Source organism: Dipteris shenzhenensis, chromosome 29 (genome assembly GCF_047967505.1).
Source record: "Dipteris shenzhenensis isolate YYH24624 ecotype China chromosome 29, Dip_SZ_1.0, whole genome shotgun sequence".
NCBI classification, from domain to species: domain Eukaryota; kingdom Viridiplantae; phylum Streptophyta; class Polypodiopsida; order Gleicheniales; family Dipteridaceae; genus Dipteris; species Dipteris shenzhenensis.
Window position 1 is genome coordinate 30,184,769 of NC_141624.1, and position 17,692 is coordinate 30,202,460.

Sequence of the window (17,692 nt, forward strand, 5' to 3'; positions counted from 1 at the left end):
ACTTCCAGGACTGGAGGATTGTGCCCTTGCAAGAAGGAGGGTGACTCAGGTTCAGTCAGGTGCGTTTAAAGTTCGCGGTCCAGGTTATCTGGAGATGTACTTTTGTTGCAGACCTTGCCAAATGAAGGACGGGTTGAAACAGACCCTCAGCATGGTGCTTGGAAGACTCCAAGTTGTTCACTCATTATGAGGGGGACAATTGGAAGATCGTGACGGCTGGATTGCTCGAGTTTGAAGGCAGGAACGTGATTGACAGAGGTGGTGCCAAGAGGTGCTACCAAAGATGGACTTGTGTACCAGGATGGTGTGCAAAAGCTGAACCGGACCTGGTGGAGTAGGAGCCACTGGATGAAAAGCCAGGAAAACATTTCGACAGCGAAAGTTCCAGAGGACTACGACCAGGGAGTTACTGGAGCATCTTCATCGACATGTTGGCATTGGGCCTCGATGTGTCGGTGAGAGGGGGTGTTGGAATGGTCACCTCCCCATCTGTAAGCTCCCATATGAGGAGAGCGTGGGGGAGGGAGACCTAGGGGAGGATGTGCCCAAGAGAAAAGAAAGAGAGGGGGCTGCCACATGGGCAGCACCTCACATCAAAGAGACCGGCATGGCTGCAACGGACGGAACCTCTGGAAGGAGCAGATGGCAGGGACAGCAAGTCTTGGATCTAACCTGGCAAGAGGTCAGTCAGGGGCAGCAGACATGGCACGGGATTGCACAGACAAAGGTGCCTATGTGGAAGGCATCTGTGTGCAGATGGACAGCCTGCGACAAAGCCTACAGGTGGCGCAACCATGGAAGGGAGCAGCAGCACCTGGGTCGGACATTGGTTGAGGCTGGTGGGTCTGGTTGGAGCCAGCAAATCAGGCCTGGAGATGGGCTGGCCAAGGGGGCTGAATCCCTGGAACAAAGGTTGAAAAAGGGCCTAGAAAAGACCCTTATATAGGGCCCTGGTTGGGCTGGTAGGGGCAACCAAGCAGGTCGGTTTTTAGGGCAGACTAAAGTCGGCCAGGAAGGGGTCTGCCAGTCGGTTTTTGCAGCAGGCCTTGGGGCCTATAAAAGGAGAGGCCCTGGGCCTCATAATTTATCCAACAGCTCAGCAGAAAGAGGAGCAGACAGGAGCAGCCTGAAGACATTCCCTTGGGCCTCATCTTGGAGGTGAAGGAAAGTTGAAGGTGTGCTGCAGACTGAGTTCCCTAATGGCTGGACCTTGGCTGTCTTCTAGGGCAGCAAGGTGTTGTGATCATGTTCTCTGGAGCAGCCCTCTGATAGCAGACAGGAGCAGCAAGAAGGCAAGTCTTGGGTCTATCCACAGGAGGTGAAGGTGACCCTGAAGGAGCTGCAGACATAGCTTGATGAGTGGCTGCCCACCTAGGCTGGTTTCTAGACAACAAGGTGGAGAGGATCGTTTAGAACGGAAAGTCTACAGACGCTCGAGGTGGAGCATGCAGGCTCGAGTCTAGAGATAACTGGCAGATAGGAGAAGGACCTTGTGGTAAGATCAGAGGACCACACCATTGGTGGGACTCTGGATCTATCTATTTTGTATTGTGTCCATAGCTTTCGACGGAAATATATTATTTTGATGGTTTCTCTATTTGGCTGGTTCATTGTCTATTGATGAGTCTGCACATCTAATTTATGCACATAAGTTAAAAAGTTTGTGATTCCACACCCCACACCACACTCTGTGAGCTCGTGGGCATTACTATCAATCTTCCGCTGTGCGTACCCTCTGTTGGGTAATTTCTAACATGGTAGTATCAGAGCCCAAGTAGAAGGCTCACAGGTGTGGGAGCCTGGAGGCAGGGACCTTGCTGAAGGACGACCCTGATTTAGAAGCTCTTGGGAATCGACTTGCGCGACTGGAGGATTGTGCCCTTGCGAGAAGGAGGGTGACTCGGTTCAGTCATGTGTGTTTAATGTTCGTGGTCTAGGTTATCTGGAGATGTACTTTTGTTGTAGACCTTGCCAAAGGAAGGACGGGTTGAAACAGACCCTCAGAGCATGGTGCCTGGAAGACTCCAGGTTGTTCACTCATTATGAGGGGGACAACTTGAAGATCGTCACGGTTGGATTGCACATGTTTGTAGGCGGGAATGTCACTTAACGAGGTGGTGCTAGGAGGTCTGTGTACCAAGATGGTGTGCGAAAGCAGAACCAGACCTGGTGGAGCAGGAGCCACTGGATGAAAAGCCAGGAAAAGATTTCGACATCGAAAAGTTCCCGAGAACTACGACCAGGGAGTTATTGGAGCATCTTCATCGACATGTTGGCATTGGGCGTGGATGTGTCGGTGAGAGGGGGTGTTGGAATGGTCACCTCCCCATCTGTAAGCCCCCATATGAGGAGAGCGTGGGGGAGGGAGACCTAGGGCAGGATGTGCCCAAGAGAAAGGAAAGAGAGGCGGCTGCCACATGCGCAGCACCTCACATCAAAGAGACCAGCATGGCTGCAACGGCAAAACCTCTGGAAGGAGCAAAAGGCGGGGACAGCAAGTCCTTGATCTAACCTAGCAGGAGGTCAGTTAGGGGCAGTAGACAGGAGCCAGCAAATCAGGCCTGGAGATGGGCTGGCCAAGGGGGTTGAATCCCTGGAACAAAGGCTGAAAAAGGGCCTAGAAAAGACCCTTATATAGGGCCCTGGTTGGGCTGGTAGGGGCAGCCAAGCACGTCGGTTTTTAGGGCAGACAAAAGTCGACCAGGAAGGGGTCTGCCAGTCGGTTTTTGCAGCAGGCCTTGGGGCCTATAAAAGGAGAGGCCCTGGGCCTCATAATTTATCCAACAGCTCAACAGAAAGAGGAGCAGACAGGAGTAGCCTGAAGACATTCCCTTGGGCCTCATCTTGGAGGTGAAGGAGAAGTGAAGGTGTGCTGCAGACTGAGTTCCCTAGAGGCTGGACCTTGGCTGTCTTCTAGGGCAACAAGATGGTGTGATCATCATGTTCTCTGGAGCAGCCCTCTGATAGCAGACAGGAGCAGCAAGAAGGCAAATCTTGGGCCTATCCACAGGAGGTGAAGGTGACCCTGAAGGAGCTGCAGACTGAGCTCAAGTGGCAGCCCACCTAGGCTGGTTTCTAGACAGCAAGGTGGACAGGATTGTTCAGGACGAAAAGTCCACAGACGCTCGAGGTGGAGACGCGTGCTCGAGTCTAGAGATAACTGACAGATAGGAGAAGGACCTTGTGGTAAGATCAGAGGACCACACCATTGGTGGGACTCTGGATCTATCTCTTTTGTATTGTGTCCATAGCTTTGGATGGAAATATATTTATTTGGTGGTTTCTCTATATGGCTGGTTCATTGTCTATTGATGAGTCTGCACATCTATTTTATGCACATAAGTTAAGAAGTTTGTGATTCCACACCCCACACCACACTGTGTGAGCTCTTGGGCATTACTTTCAGTTTTCCGCTGTGCGTACCCTCTGTTGGGTAATTTGTAACAACTACACTAGCACATGCATCTAATACACAAGTAAAAGTTATCTTGTTTTTCTAGACTTGTATTTGAATTTCTTCAAACAATTGTAAAGCTTCTTTGCCAAATTCATTGTGGGCTTACGTAGCGATCATAATACTCCAGGAGTATTTTGTTGAAAACAGCTTGTGCATACGCCAAGCTTTCACATTTTTCATACATTTCAACAAGAAGGTTACTCAGAAATCTGTTATCCAGATATCCATGCTACTGATGCACACGCTCACTCTAAGAACTAAACAAGGATTTCCTCATTCAAGCTTTCAAGATAGCAATCATAATTCCTTGTAAAGCCAATCTAAAGGTGCCCATCCAATATATGTATATGACAAGGGATTCTAGTTTGTAACTCCTTAAGCACCTTCTTTGCAACCTTGGACCACTTACAATTCCTCTGTACTTGCCAAAATCTGATTTCGTATCCCTCACCCAATGGATGTCATCATACAAGCTTTCAAGAAGACAGAAGCCTTCATTCCTCACAAGCCCACTCTTATGGTGCCCGTCTAACCTAGGTGTGGGAAAGCCCCTCCTCATTGCTAGCTTCTCTTCTGCAAGCTTGAAACCATACAAAGTCAATACATCATATAGCTCGCTACACATATAACTAAAACAAGAACCACTCAAGATGTTGATATGGCATGTTAGCCATTTTAACACTAATACCTAAATGAAAAAAACTATATACTAAATGCAAAGTTCTATATCCCAAACTCAAATTGGTATATGCTATATGCAAAATACTGTGTGCAAAATACAAAATCATACATTCCTAAACGCAAACTACCATGTGCAAAATGCAAAGTGCTATGTTTTATATCCCAAACTCAAATTGCAACATGCTATATGCAAAATACTATGTGCAAAATGCAAAATGATATGAACCCAAGGAAGGGCACATTCCTTGGTCTTATAATTTTTGGAGAGGAAACGTGTCAACTCTCTCCCCACACGAATGTGTGGTTAAGTTAGTTTGTTTATGTGTTGGATACAAAGTGCTATGTGCTAAATGCAAAAATACTAGTTAGTCAATTCTATATGCTATATGTAAAATACTATGTATAAAATATAAAATCACACATTTCTAAAAACAAAGTACCATGTGCAAAAAGTAAAATGCTATGTTCTATATTCCAAACTCAAGTTGCAACATGCTATATGCAAAATACTATGTGCAAAATGCAAAATGATATGAATCCAAGGAAGGGCATGCTTCTTAGTCTTATAATTTTTGGAGAGGAAATGTGCCGACTCTCCCCCCACACGAATGTGTGGTTAAGTTTATTTGTTTATGTGTTGGATACAAAGTGCTATATACTAAATGCAAAAATGCTAGTTGCTCAATGCTAAGTGCTAATTATAAATGTAAAATGCTATGTACGAAATTCAGAGTGCTATATCTTAAATTCAAATTGTATGTTTGCAGATTATTCGAATTGGTGAATTTTAAGTCATTTTTAACGCTCTAATCTACAACCGGAAAATATAGTAGGTGCTTCTACTTTAACATATAATTTACTTTAAAAATATGAAAGGGTCACTTATTGAAAGAAGAGAATGTGCTTCCTACATTAGCATAGAAAACAAGAAAAGACGATTACAATCGAGTTTCTCTTCATGGCTATTCATCGATAAATTTCTTAAAGAATGGAATCAAATTACTTCTCAATATATTTCGAAGATGCAATATTGTGTATTTTGTGGTAGAATAGAATTTAACACAAGTTCTTTTACAAAGTTAAAATTAGTAATATCACTACTAGAATCAAGTATAATACCATATGACTTATCCAATACGTTCATAAGTTTGCATATAGAAAATGGCCTAGGACATAGGTCAAAAATGGCTTGTAAAGCATGCATAGATAGTCCATTCAGAAAGTTGTACTCAGTTCCCTATGATCCAAAATATTTACAGAACGTATTAGGTGCGGACATATTTCAAATGCAAATGCTTTCTATAATCGATATATCCCTAAACATTTCTAAAGATATTACATCTTTAGCAACACGTATACTACAAAGAAGATGGATGTTGGATAATCCACTAATATATTGGAATCGCTAACAAAAATTTTGTAGTAACTCAACAAACTTACTATCAACAATGAAACATGTTCTAGCGTTTAACATCTAGAACAAATCCCATATTTAAAAAATACTTGACAATGTATGAACGATCGCATCCAAAACTAGGAGTAAGTGTTCATCTTTTATCTTTTTAAACTTTACACAAACCTACCTTCTTAAGTCATTTTATAAATTCAATCATCTTTTTGGGCAGATAGAATTGTGCCATAAAATTATAATTTGAGCTCTTCTTGAACCACGTGTCAAAGTTTTCTCAATAGCAAATATTAGTACTAATTTGTTTGGGAATGAAAAGTAATTCATCTGAAGTATATTCTAGCTTAATCCAGCTACCTGTCTGGAACTAGTTAGTGCAAACTAGTGGGGTGGTCACTTCAACATGCCAAAGTTGAAGCTGGCACAACAAACAAGAAAACTTCATTGGCCTTTGATGTGGCTCCCTGGCTTGCCAAAGAGGAACACTAGGTGATAATCTTGGTAACTCAGCATGGAATTCATGCTGGGTCGAGATCATTGAGTGTGACATATTAGAATATCTTTAGAGAAAAATGAGAGCCATAATCTAGGGATTTAAAAAGTACGTTTTTAAAAATAAAATGTGTACTTTTTGATTAAAAAATGTGTTCTAACACCCTAAACACACAAAGATGCATCTTTTTCCACCCATCAAGGGTGAAGTGTCGATCGGGAACTTACCGCACGGTTTAACTGGTTACCGTGCGGTATATCCCTTCTCATACCGTGCGGTGTAATATCACACTGTGAGGTATGAAGCACTCTGCACGGTGCCTCACCCATATCGCGGGGTTTTTTTAGGGTGATGTTTCTACATGCATATGGAGTTTTGAAAGGTAACTTTTTTATGTGCTACCTAAATTTCAAGATTAAAAGATATATTTGAAGCTCTTTTAGTGTAGAACAAAATCATGCCAATTTGACTAACTTTTAGTCATGGCATATTATTAAATCCATCTCATACTCAAAATTTTCATAATTATTCTTACTAAAGGGAGTTGATGCCCCAAGCATCCTAAACAATTGCTCCAACAATAATCTACACCAAGCATAGCGCCAAAGCTCCAGCCGACAACAACCTGACTTCAACGACCCGACTCCACGACCCCCACGAGGGGTAACAACAAACAAGCATCTCTACTACCTCTACATAGGCGGCGACTCAAACAAGCACTAAGCTTCATTGACCAAACTATTAAGAATGATGTAAAACCTATAGGGCATAGGGGTAAATCCTAACCCTAAGGGGTACACACACACACACACACACACACACACACACACACACACACATATTCATGTTTATGTTCAACACAACATAGTCTACACGTAGCTATATCTGTGCACTCCTCTGAGTCTCTCTCTCTCTCTCTCTCTCTCACTCCCTACTTTATCATGGTATCAGAGTCGATGGTGCTCCCACTTCCTTCATGACTGCCAAGCCCTCCTTTGTTGAGGCATCCTCCAATGAGAGAGTTTTCCATTTGAGAGAGTGAAAGCCCTTGTTCCATCAAGGCATGCAAGCCCTTCTCCATCGAGGCAATAAACCCTCCCTTTAAGGCATCTCCGTTCCTTCTCTAGCAATAAACCCTCCCTTTGAGGCATCTTTGTTCCTTCTCTAGCTTTCATCGTAGAGCTCCTTCTAGTAGCTGCACATCTACAAGCTCCGGCAATCTCTAGAGCGCTCTAGCGACCCTGAAGGCTTGGTCGACAAGGTGTCTCCCTTCAACGACTTCAATAAGAGCTACCGTCATAGCACCAATAAGCTTCGAGCCCCCATCCACTCCAGTGACAACAAGCCCACGCCTCTCAAAAACAACTAAGGCCACAACTCCATAGAATGACTAAGTCCAACAGCCAACCTCGACTCGAAGTGTAGCTTAGCAGGTTTATAAAGCCTTATAGTATCCATCCGGCTTCTACAACGCAGCCCAAAGGCTTCGACTCATCACAGTGTAGGCACAACAGTAGCGCTAAAGCTTCGCCATGAATGTAAGTAACACCATGAGCAATGTCCGCCATAGCCAACACTAGTAGCACTCAGGCCACAAGCAGAGATGCCAATGGTTCCAACAACGCCTCATGACGACCTTTCTATGTAGTAGCACCAACTGTCGTCAAAGCTTCAACACACCACAGTAGCTCCAACCTCGAATCCTCCCAACTCCCACTATAGCACGGGCAAGGCGACACGGCCAAGCAATGTAGCAACCTTAACGGCAACTCCTTCAAGGAGCAGCCACATCATCAGGTTCGCTCTTCATGCCACATCGTCAACTGACATCAGCAAGTGCCATGTCAGCACTTTTGCCACATTAGTGGTGGCTTCCAACTGCCACATCATCATGACACATGGCAAAGCCACCTCATCAATGCATGTGGTAGAGCCCCTTTTAGGCACACTTGCCTCTCCACAGGCACACCTAGCCTCTACATGTGAACACATAGTACCATGTCACCATGTGCCACCTCAGCACATAGTGCCACACATGCATAGTTGTAATCAGCATGTGACCTCTCATGCCACATCACCCTCCATCCACATCATCATTTTGATCACCCTCTTGGGATCAAAGTTTGGCCATTCTTCCAAAAGTCATAACTTTTGAGCCAGGTGGAATTTGGAAAGCAAAAATGATTGCCAGATCGTGTTGTATGTGGTAAGCATCTCAAATATGCAGTCTGATCTTTCAATAGGTTAGAAACATTAAAAACTCTTCATTGGATCCACCTCTTGATCCATTGCAGCATACCTAGCACATATAATGAATTAAGATAAAATTCTTTTGTTGCATTTTGCGCTTCAACATGTAGTCTAGCTATAGAATAGCATAGACATATAGAAGATTCAACTCTACCAAGCCAAGTAAGCCATTGTCCTATCACTCGATTAGTTCCAATTGGCATCAGTCCCTTCGGATCTGTCATCAATAGACACACTTACACATCTGATACCAGCTCAGTATCTTGGCATTTGGTAGTTCATCACATCAGTGTGACACTTGGCAAAGTCATCTTCGTCGGATTTAGGATTGCTTCACACATATTGCACACACATGCCGCCCATGTAAAGTCACACATTGTTGACTGTTTTTTCTGGCATTGGTTTCTACACATATCCATTAGCCTTGTTTAGCCTCTTGGTAGTATACTCCCAACACATATCCATCAACCTTGTACAGCCTCTTGGCTACTCTCAACACATAGTTATCTTAATTTTACAAGCTTAATCTTTGGCATACACATGTTCTCACATGACTTGGTTTTGATCGTTTAGCATAAGTCCCCAGCCGCGATGGTAGCTCGAGCATAAGCCCCCAGTGGTGGCAGCTCTCATATAGTGTTCTCATGGGTAGTGTGACATGAAATTGGGGGTAATAAAACTTAAACATCCCAAGTGATATTGTACTCTAGCGAGACTCTAGCATAGGGAGAAGGAAAGGAACAATGGAGTTCATTTACTCCATCTACTATCACATCAGATGTAGATACATAGCAGGATTTCACTTATGATCATGCAAACTATCAGCAAGTAAGTCCTTGGCATGCCCTCACATCTCTAGAAGCATGTGGAGATATATGCCACATCGCATTTAGTCTTTAGGTGATTTCATTCCACCAACCATCATTGATGTTTTCACGTATGATACGGAGCATATCACATCCTTGGACACAATTTCCATGAGTAATATAGATCATCAGATCAGTCTTCAGGACATTCCAACATCGGCTCACTCATGTCGCAATGCACCACCCTTGGATTTATCACCACTTCTGATCAGCAGATCATTCCTTAGCATAAGGGTATTTATGCATCAATGGAGTCCTGCCCCAATGTGGTGGACATGATCAGGTTCAGCCATAGTTCAACCTGGGGAGCATCAGTGTTTCAGCATGCACTTATGATTGTCGTGTATAGTACATACTTGATGCAGATGTGTGGTTGGAACTAGGACTTCAGATTAGTCTTGACATCAACATTCGGAACCTCCTATGCCACAGGGATATCTTTTGATTTTTTAGTTGTATTTCATGCTTCTAGGCCTTTATATCGTCAGATCTTTCTCGATGAGCCAATGACAGATGCTACATCCCATGCCGATAGATCTTTAGCCTTGCATATATCAAACGACTTTTAGCTCATGATAGTTGAGCATATAGGTTTGACAGGTTGCAATACCTTGTTACTTTTATGGGGCCTCTTCTGTAAGAAAACAATACAACGTCTGTGCCAAACAGATAACAGGATCTCGTATGAAAGAGAGAAAAGCATATAGTATGGAGAATAAAGAATGTGATTACTGTAAAACTGATACAATATATGGCACTGCCTCCCAACCGTGCGCTCCTATGTGAGAAGCTTCGATAGCATGCTAGAAATAGTAGAGGACGGAGGATGGATGCTAAGGAATCAAGGTTGCTATAGCTAGTGATGAATATGTTCTTCACGAGCTTGCTCTTATATAGCCACCAGTTGTAGTCAGTTAGACCCAATTGGGAGATCGGCCCAGAGCCATTCGAGATCATCTGGGACTCCAAACGGGCCCTACAACCTGAGAGTGGGCTGCCCCAGAAAATGCTCCGTCTACCCTCAGTGCGGTCAGTCATGGGATGCCTTCTCGCACTTGCATGTAGCCTAGTTGGCAGTGTGCCAACTCTATCGTCCAACCATCAGGCCACACATGGCCCCCATCTGGTGTCTAAACCAGGACCTACCGGATAACCAAGCTACCCAAATGCCTTCTTCTCATATGGGGGGCTTACAAGTAGAGTTAGCTGGTTCCTGCGTAGTTACACGAGAGTGGAGCATTGATATCTAACACCCCCCCTCAATGTCCACCCGCAAGTGAACTTACTTTTTCAGCCCAATGCCAAGTCGATGAAGATGCCTCTCCAGCCAGTCTCTTCCAAGAGCCTTCGTGAAGATGTTCGCAGCATTCTTTGTAGTCGCACAATACACCAAGTCGACCTCTCCATCCATGATGAGCTCATGTACAAAGTGATATTGAATCTCAATGTGTTTTATGCGAGCGTGGAACACAGGGTTCTTTGCAATTGCCATGCAACTCTGATTGTCACATGATAACTACGTAGGCTTGTTCTGCACTGCACCCATGTCCCCTAAAACCCTCCTCAACCACACTGCCTCACAAGAAGCAAAACATGCTGATTTGTACTCAGCCATGCCAAATGCCTTCAATATCTCTCCAGCATACTTCAGTTGTGAGATGAAGATTTGTTTTAGCTCTTGCCATACTTCGATCCCCAAACAGAAATGCATCAGTCCGAGGTCTGTCATTTCAAACTCTGTCCCTAGGAACTGCTTTGTCTGCGAGATCTTCTCTTCATGGTTCCCTGTTATGACAAGGTTGTCCACATAAAGGACCACGATCATACACCTGCCTCCTTCTCTGTAGATATACAAATTTGCATCAGATGGGGCTCCTCTTGAACCCGTTTTACAAAAAGTAGGCATCCACTTGTACACCCACTTGGTGCCGATTACCTTGCATTTTGGTGGTCTATCCACAAGGTCCCAAGTGTTGTTCTTCATTATGAAGCCATACTCCGACTGCATAACCTCCATCCACCTATCATCACCCTGTGCCTCTTCAACACACTTAGGTTCTTTAGCACGGACCACCTCTGTCATCAAAGCGTAGTTGACCAAGTGTTCATGTGCCCTTCTTTGCTCCTCTAATCTCTTGGACCGGCGGTGTTTGGATGGTTCCTCCTCAATGGCTGGAGGTTCTTTGCCATCCAAAAGCTGCTTTACCCACTTCGAGAATGGTCGTTGCCATTGTGGTTCTGCAGGCTCTTCTTCCTCTTCTTTATCTTGAATCCTCAAAAGCACCGTTGGGGGAGTTCGGTCTGCTGTTGTGGTTGTATTGGATGGATATCTTGGTCCTAGTTGTCTGAGAAGAAAGCATCCTCCTCCAATTGATGTGGCTGTTCTGAGAAGACCACATCGCGACTTACTGTTACCTTCATGGTAACAAGATTATAGAGACGGTAACCCTTCGCCTCTTCACTGTAGCCCAAGAAAATACACTTCCAACTCTTCGGTACCCATTTGGTCCTATTAGCATCAGGGCCCTACATGCACAAAACGGTCACATCCAAAAACTCTGAAATGTGCAGCTGAAGGTTTCTTATCAGAAAAGTCCTGCAGTGGAGTCATCCCGCCGTTCACAGCCTTTGTGTAGCTAAGATTCAAAATGTAAACGGCCGTGTTACATGCTTCAGCCCCAAAAGTCTTTGGCAAATCTTTCCCTTTCATCATACTCCTACCCATTTTGCAGATGACGTGCATCTTGTGCTCTACTACTCCATTTCGCTGTGGTGTATGTGGCGGGGGTTTCTACCTCTTGATCCCGTGACTTTTGCAATAACTTTCCCTACCGAATGTAGAGAGGTATACCAATCCTTCCAATTGGTCATGTGGCACGATGCACCACTGTCAATAATCCAAGGTTCCATCCGCAGGTACATGAACTGCCTCCGTGCAAATCTCCTCAATTGCTACCAACAGCTCTACTGGAACTGCCTGCGCGCTGTTGTTGGACTCTTTCTTTACTCCGTTCTCATCTGCCATCTTCTTCTAGCACTCATTCTGCTTGTGCCCTGCCTTGTTGCAATAGAAGCACTTGATCTTCTTCTTTCTCTTTTTATCATCAGAAGAAGATGGGTTACCAGAGTCCTTACCCTCTCCTTTCTTTGATCCACTCGAGAAAGCCGAATCTTCTCCAGTCCTCGTCTTTTGACGCATCTCCTCCTCCAGAAGCATCGCGTTGAAATCCTCAGAGTTGAGGGGTGGATTTCTGTTCTGCGTATTTAGCACCGTAACAAGACCGTCGTACTTTGGTGGGAGAATCCGTATGCACCTTCGTGCTAGATTCTCGTTGGTGATGGTGATGCCAATCGCAGTCATCTGATCGCGCAGATTCTTCACCCTGGTGTTGAACTTCTCTGCCATTTCAGACTCAGACAGTTTCTCGTTCATGAGTTGAGTCTCCAGATTTTGAATCCGCATTTGATTCGTGGTCTCGTACTGATTTGTCAAGACCGTCCATGCCTCCTCCGCTGTGGTGACATGTTGAATTAATGCCATGACAGAATCACTTACACTGCAGATAATAGAACACAGTGCATCTGCATTTCGTCCAACCATCCGGGATCATTTGGGACTCCAAACCGGCCCCGCAACCCGAGAGTAGGCTACCCCGAAAATGCTCCGTCTACCCTCAGTGCGGTCAGTCATGGGATGCCTTCCCACACTTGCATGTAGCCTAGTTGGCAGTGTGCCAACTCTATCTGAAGCTATCCAGCCATCAGGCCACACATGGCCCCCATAACCAGGACCTACCAGATAACCCAGCTACTCAAATGCCTTCTCCTCATATGGGGGGCTTACAAGTAGAGTTAGCTGGTTCCGGCGTAGTTACACTAGAGTGGAGCAATGATATCTAACATCTTATTCACCAAAGCAGTGTATCATATCGGCATCTTCGGAGCTTAATTTATGCTGCATGTGGATCACTCTATCCACACCGACTATGTGGTCTTCTTTGAGCCCGCGTCATTTGACAGAGATTATGGTTCTACTGTAGCATACTTTCAACATTGCTGCTAGTTCTTTTAGGTTGGTGACACTCTTGTATGTCTTAACCTACAGGACCACCTCTTCATGACTACATCGACTAGCTTCACATTTGGATGCCTCTTCTACAAAGCATCTGCATAGTCCACGGTGACTTATGACATGTCCATGCAGCCATACACACCATTCTTCACGGAGTCATCTGTCAGTCGACCAGTCTTTGATCCAGGTGGACTTTACTTTCTACATATTTTCTTCCTCTTCCCTTTGGCCTATCTTCTGGGTCTTATTTCCAAAGGTGAAGGATGATCCATAACTTAAGAGGGGGAACTGCACATCATATACAGAATCACATAAGTTGTAGTGATTGTACAAGCTTACGCTACGCAGTCATTGTACTCACACATGCACAGACTACTCTCATTCTTTCTTGTTTTCTTTTTTAGTTTTGGATGCTATCATATGCACCAAACAAAACACAAAAGATCTTGTACATGCATTCTCTACTTACCTAATGCAATTTAAGAGGGGGTGTTAAGGATGGTGTAAATTGCACCATACCTATAGGGCATAGGGGCAAATCCTAGCCCTAATTCTAAGGGGTACACATGTATATATTCATGTTTATGTGAATGCTTAGAGAGGTCTTTTGATGGAGAAGTGAGAGAAAGCTCTTGATCTCCCTTTTCTTTTGGCGATATTGAAACTTGCTTGGTCGTCATCTCCTCGAATAGATGCTGAAATCGAGGCTTTTGGTTCAGACACTGAAACTCTCTAATCTTTGCTTTCACAAATCCTTTACTAAGGTCCTCTTCAGATCCCTTAGAATGCTTCTTACTGGATTGTTTAGAGGCTGAATGGGCCTTTGGTAGTAGCTGAAATCCCGTGCTCCAAAACCATGATGTGGGAGATGGAGAATTGATCCCATCGAATTAGGTTGGATGGGCCTAAAGTAATCAACTGCAAAGCCCCTGTTTCTTTCAAGGAGGTAAATGCTAACGGGTTCAAGATCGATGACCCTGTCTGATGCAGGTAGAAATGAAGGCTCTTGATGGAACCTTGAAAGATTCTAACACACATCCATGATTTCGATGCATCAAGGAATATTTCGGCAGTTCCTATCCAAACAAGGGTTGGCCACGAATGTGACACATGACACCTCAACACCCTTCACATGTCGCACCCTACCTTATATCTACCACATCAGCATGTTTTTCACATAAACAACACTACCGTCTTTACACACCACCTTATCTAGAGCACCATGTCAGTAACCGAACCTACTACCACATCATCAGTTGCTCATAGTGCCACATCACCAGATTACCACATCATTAGCCAAGTAGTCTAGTCCTCATCATCAGGCTAGTCCACCTCAGGTGCCTTGTCAATACCCACATGTCATCCTATCACATCAGCAGGGGACACCTCAACACTGCCTGTTGGAAGACAAGCTTAGGTATGATATCCCACAGATATGTTACGGATAGTTGGATATGCCTATCGGCACTATGATTGGTGTGTTAGTAGTTAGTAGTAGTGAGACCATGGTTCATACCCATGGTTAGTTCTTATCAGTCCAGTTAGGTCTTATCTTGTGGTTTTAGTTCTTTTTAGTGTGTTCACTTGGTTGATGTACTGTCTTTTTCCTTCTAGTATGGAATAGACTGTGTGTTGGAGGCTTCTTGCCCTCCTGGTGTTCTTCCTCATACCTGGGTCTTCCCGCTTCTGCTACGCTATCTTCTTTGACATGGTATCAGAGCACTTCAATGCTTATGGGTGAGCTGCTGGGGTAGAGTGGTGTGTTGAGGTAGAACCCTGGTCATTTTCAACGATAAGAGAGATGTGCTAAGCCTATGTTGAAGAATTCTTGGCTTGTCCTCTATTTTACAATCAACTTTTGGTCACGATGTCAAAATTTTGCAAACAAATACTGTACATTACTCAAATTTGCCGCTCTGAGTAATTCGATCATTTACAATCCAAAATTTTGCAAACAAATACTCTACATTACTCAATTTTGCTGTTTTTTGGCCGAATTCATTCATTGACATCCCCAAATTTCCATTTCGAAATTCTTGTGAAGAAATCTAGCATATTGAAGCTCGGGAAGTTGCATCTGATTAAGTCTGTTGAAGACTATCTATCAAAGCTTGGAGGCTGAGGGAAGAAGACTTCTTGAAGGTTCTCAAGAGATTGGTTGCCACTTATAGTTGAAAAAGAAATATAGGTGCCTTGTTTCTCTACACTACCGCTATAGGGGTGGTAGACTTGTGCCTAGGGATAGGTTTTCTTGCAAGTACATACACTTACAGAGACAGTGGTTGATAGTGGTTGATGCCTTACTATGCATGAGGTTATGCTTATCTGTTGTCATATTGCCGGGTGATTCTATGCTAGTGACATACTACTGGTGGATACATCTTGGGGCCTGATATGGTCCATGGTTGATGCATGATTTTGCAATGATATTTGTGTTGGGATATCTCAAGGTGTATGCCTCAGGCACACCTTATGTTTCTATGTGTGAGTGCTAGAGGCACAGTTAGGTGCCCACAAGCACAGTTAGGTGGTGGAAAGCCACATAGGATGATTGAGAGAATCTAGGAGCAGATTGAGGAGCTCTGAAGTCATCAGTGATGTCAGTGAGCATGTATGAGGTGCCTACTTAAGGACCTCACTCTTCTTCATTCTACAACCAAGTAATGCAAGTATTCTGAGTTTGTGTCCACTCTTTGCTTTCCTTTCAGTTTTCCAACATGGTATCAGAGCCCTTTGATCCCCCTTGAGCCCATTTCTGCCACATCATCATCTTCTTCTTCTCCATTTTCCTCTTTCTTCCCAAAATCTTTGAGAGCTTGGTTCTCCATCTACAAACGACCATTGCCCAAACCCTCTGAGTTGGAAACTCCTCTAGTATGGGCAAACTTCCACCTGCAAGCAATTGAAGAAAAAACGTCTGTGGTGGCTGCCATTCTCCAAATAGCAAATTTCTTCTGTTGCTCAATACTCCCTGCCTGCTCCGCCATTGCCTGAGCCCTCTTAGGAGTAGATGGGCGACCTCAAGACGAAGATTTTGAGCCATTTTTCAGGTCATTTGGTTTAGTAACGAGGGAGAAATCGTCAAAACTCAGTTTCAGCCTGTAGCAACTCTCCCGGGCAAAAGTGCGCACCATTTCGTCCAACCTCTACGCTGGACCTTCTCTGGTATATGAGCTTTCTTTTGCTTCAGAAATCCCTCTTTTCCTTGCTTTGAAGAGTGAGCTACAAGCCCTCCAAGTTCAGCTTTTCAGTTTTGACAGTTTTGGACAAGTTTTTGAAGATGATGCTACATAAAATGCTACTCTAGCATTTCTGGTTTTTTGAAGCTTTCAATAACTTCAGTACAAGTGTGGATTCAGTTTTGTTTTGAATTACTAGACCTGGTTTTGATTGGAAAGTTCTCATTTTAAGCCACCTCTGTGAAGCATGTAAGAAGAAGCATCACTGTTTGAAATTTGGTCACTAGTCTTTGCTACATCAAGTGCTCATATTTTGGAAGTCTTTCAGTTATTTTTGCCTTGTAAGAGAGATAGACACTGCCCAATATCTGGGTTAGACCCTCTCATGGCTACCCTATTGAATCTAGAAAAGTTCAATGGAAAGGGCTTCCATACATGGCAGATGAAGGTGAAATTTGCATTGATGAGGGAGAACTTATGGGGACTTGTCAAACCTACTCCTACCGCTTCTTCTATAACCTCCAATGCTGGAGAATCCTCAACACCGACACGACCGGCAAGGGATCTAGCTAGAGAAGAAAAAGCATATGGTATAATTGCTCTTGCTCTAGGTGATGATTATATACACCATATCTCTGACTTGGAGTCTCCTTCAGAAGCTTGGCAGAAGCTAGACATGATTTTTGGTGCAAGCTCTCACATCTCTAAACTATCACTTAAAATCTCTTTCTTTGAATTGAAGATGACTAGTGGTACTACTTTAGCAGCTCATGTCAACTATATGCGGAGTCTTATGACTCAATTAGCTTCTATCAACTCTCCTATTTCTCCAGATGATGCTATGGCAGTGTTACTTAAGAGCATGCCTGAAGATTATGATCACATAGTTACCACTTCGAAAAATCTTCCTAATCCTAATCTTGAAGGTATTATCTCTGCTCTCCAAGAAGAAGAAAGGCATATGGAGCTCAAGAAAGGCAATGACACTGCTTATGCTATAAAAGTCCAGAAGGGCAAGTATACTCCTTGCAATCACTGTGGAAAGACAAATCACCTTTCAAAGGAATGCTTCAAAATTAATCCATGCAAGCACTGTGGCAAGAACAACCATAATGAGAAGTTTTACAGAGCCAAAGCAAAGAAAGAAAATGCAAATCTACTTACAGTTGAGCCTCCACAAGATGAGGCATCCCATGAAGATTATGCATTTTAAACATCTCTATGTATGCTCCAGATCTCTCTTTTTATGTCAAGGTACTCAGCCTGGATAGTCCTCCAAAATGAAT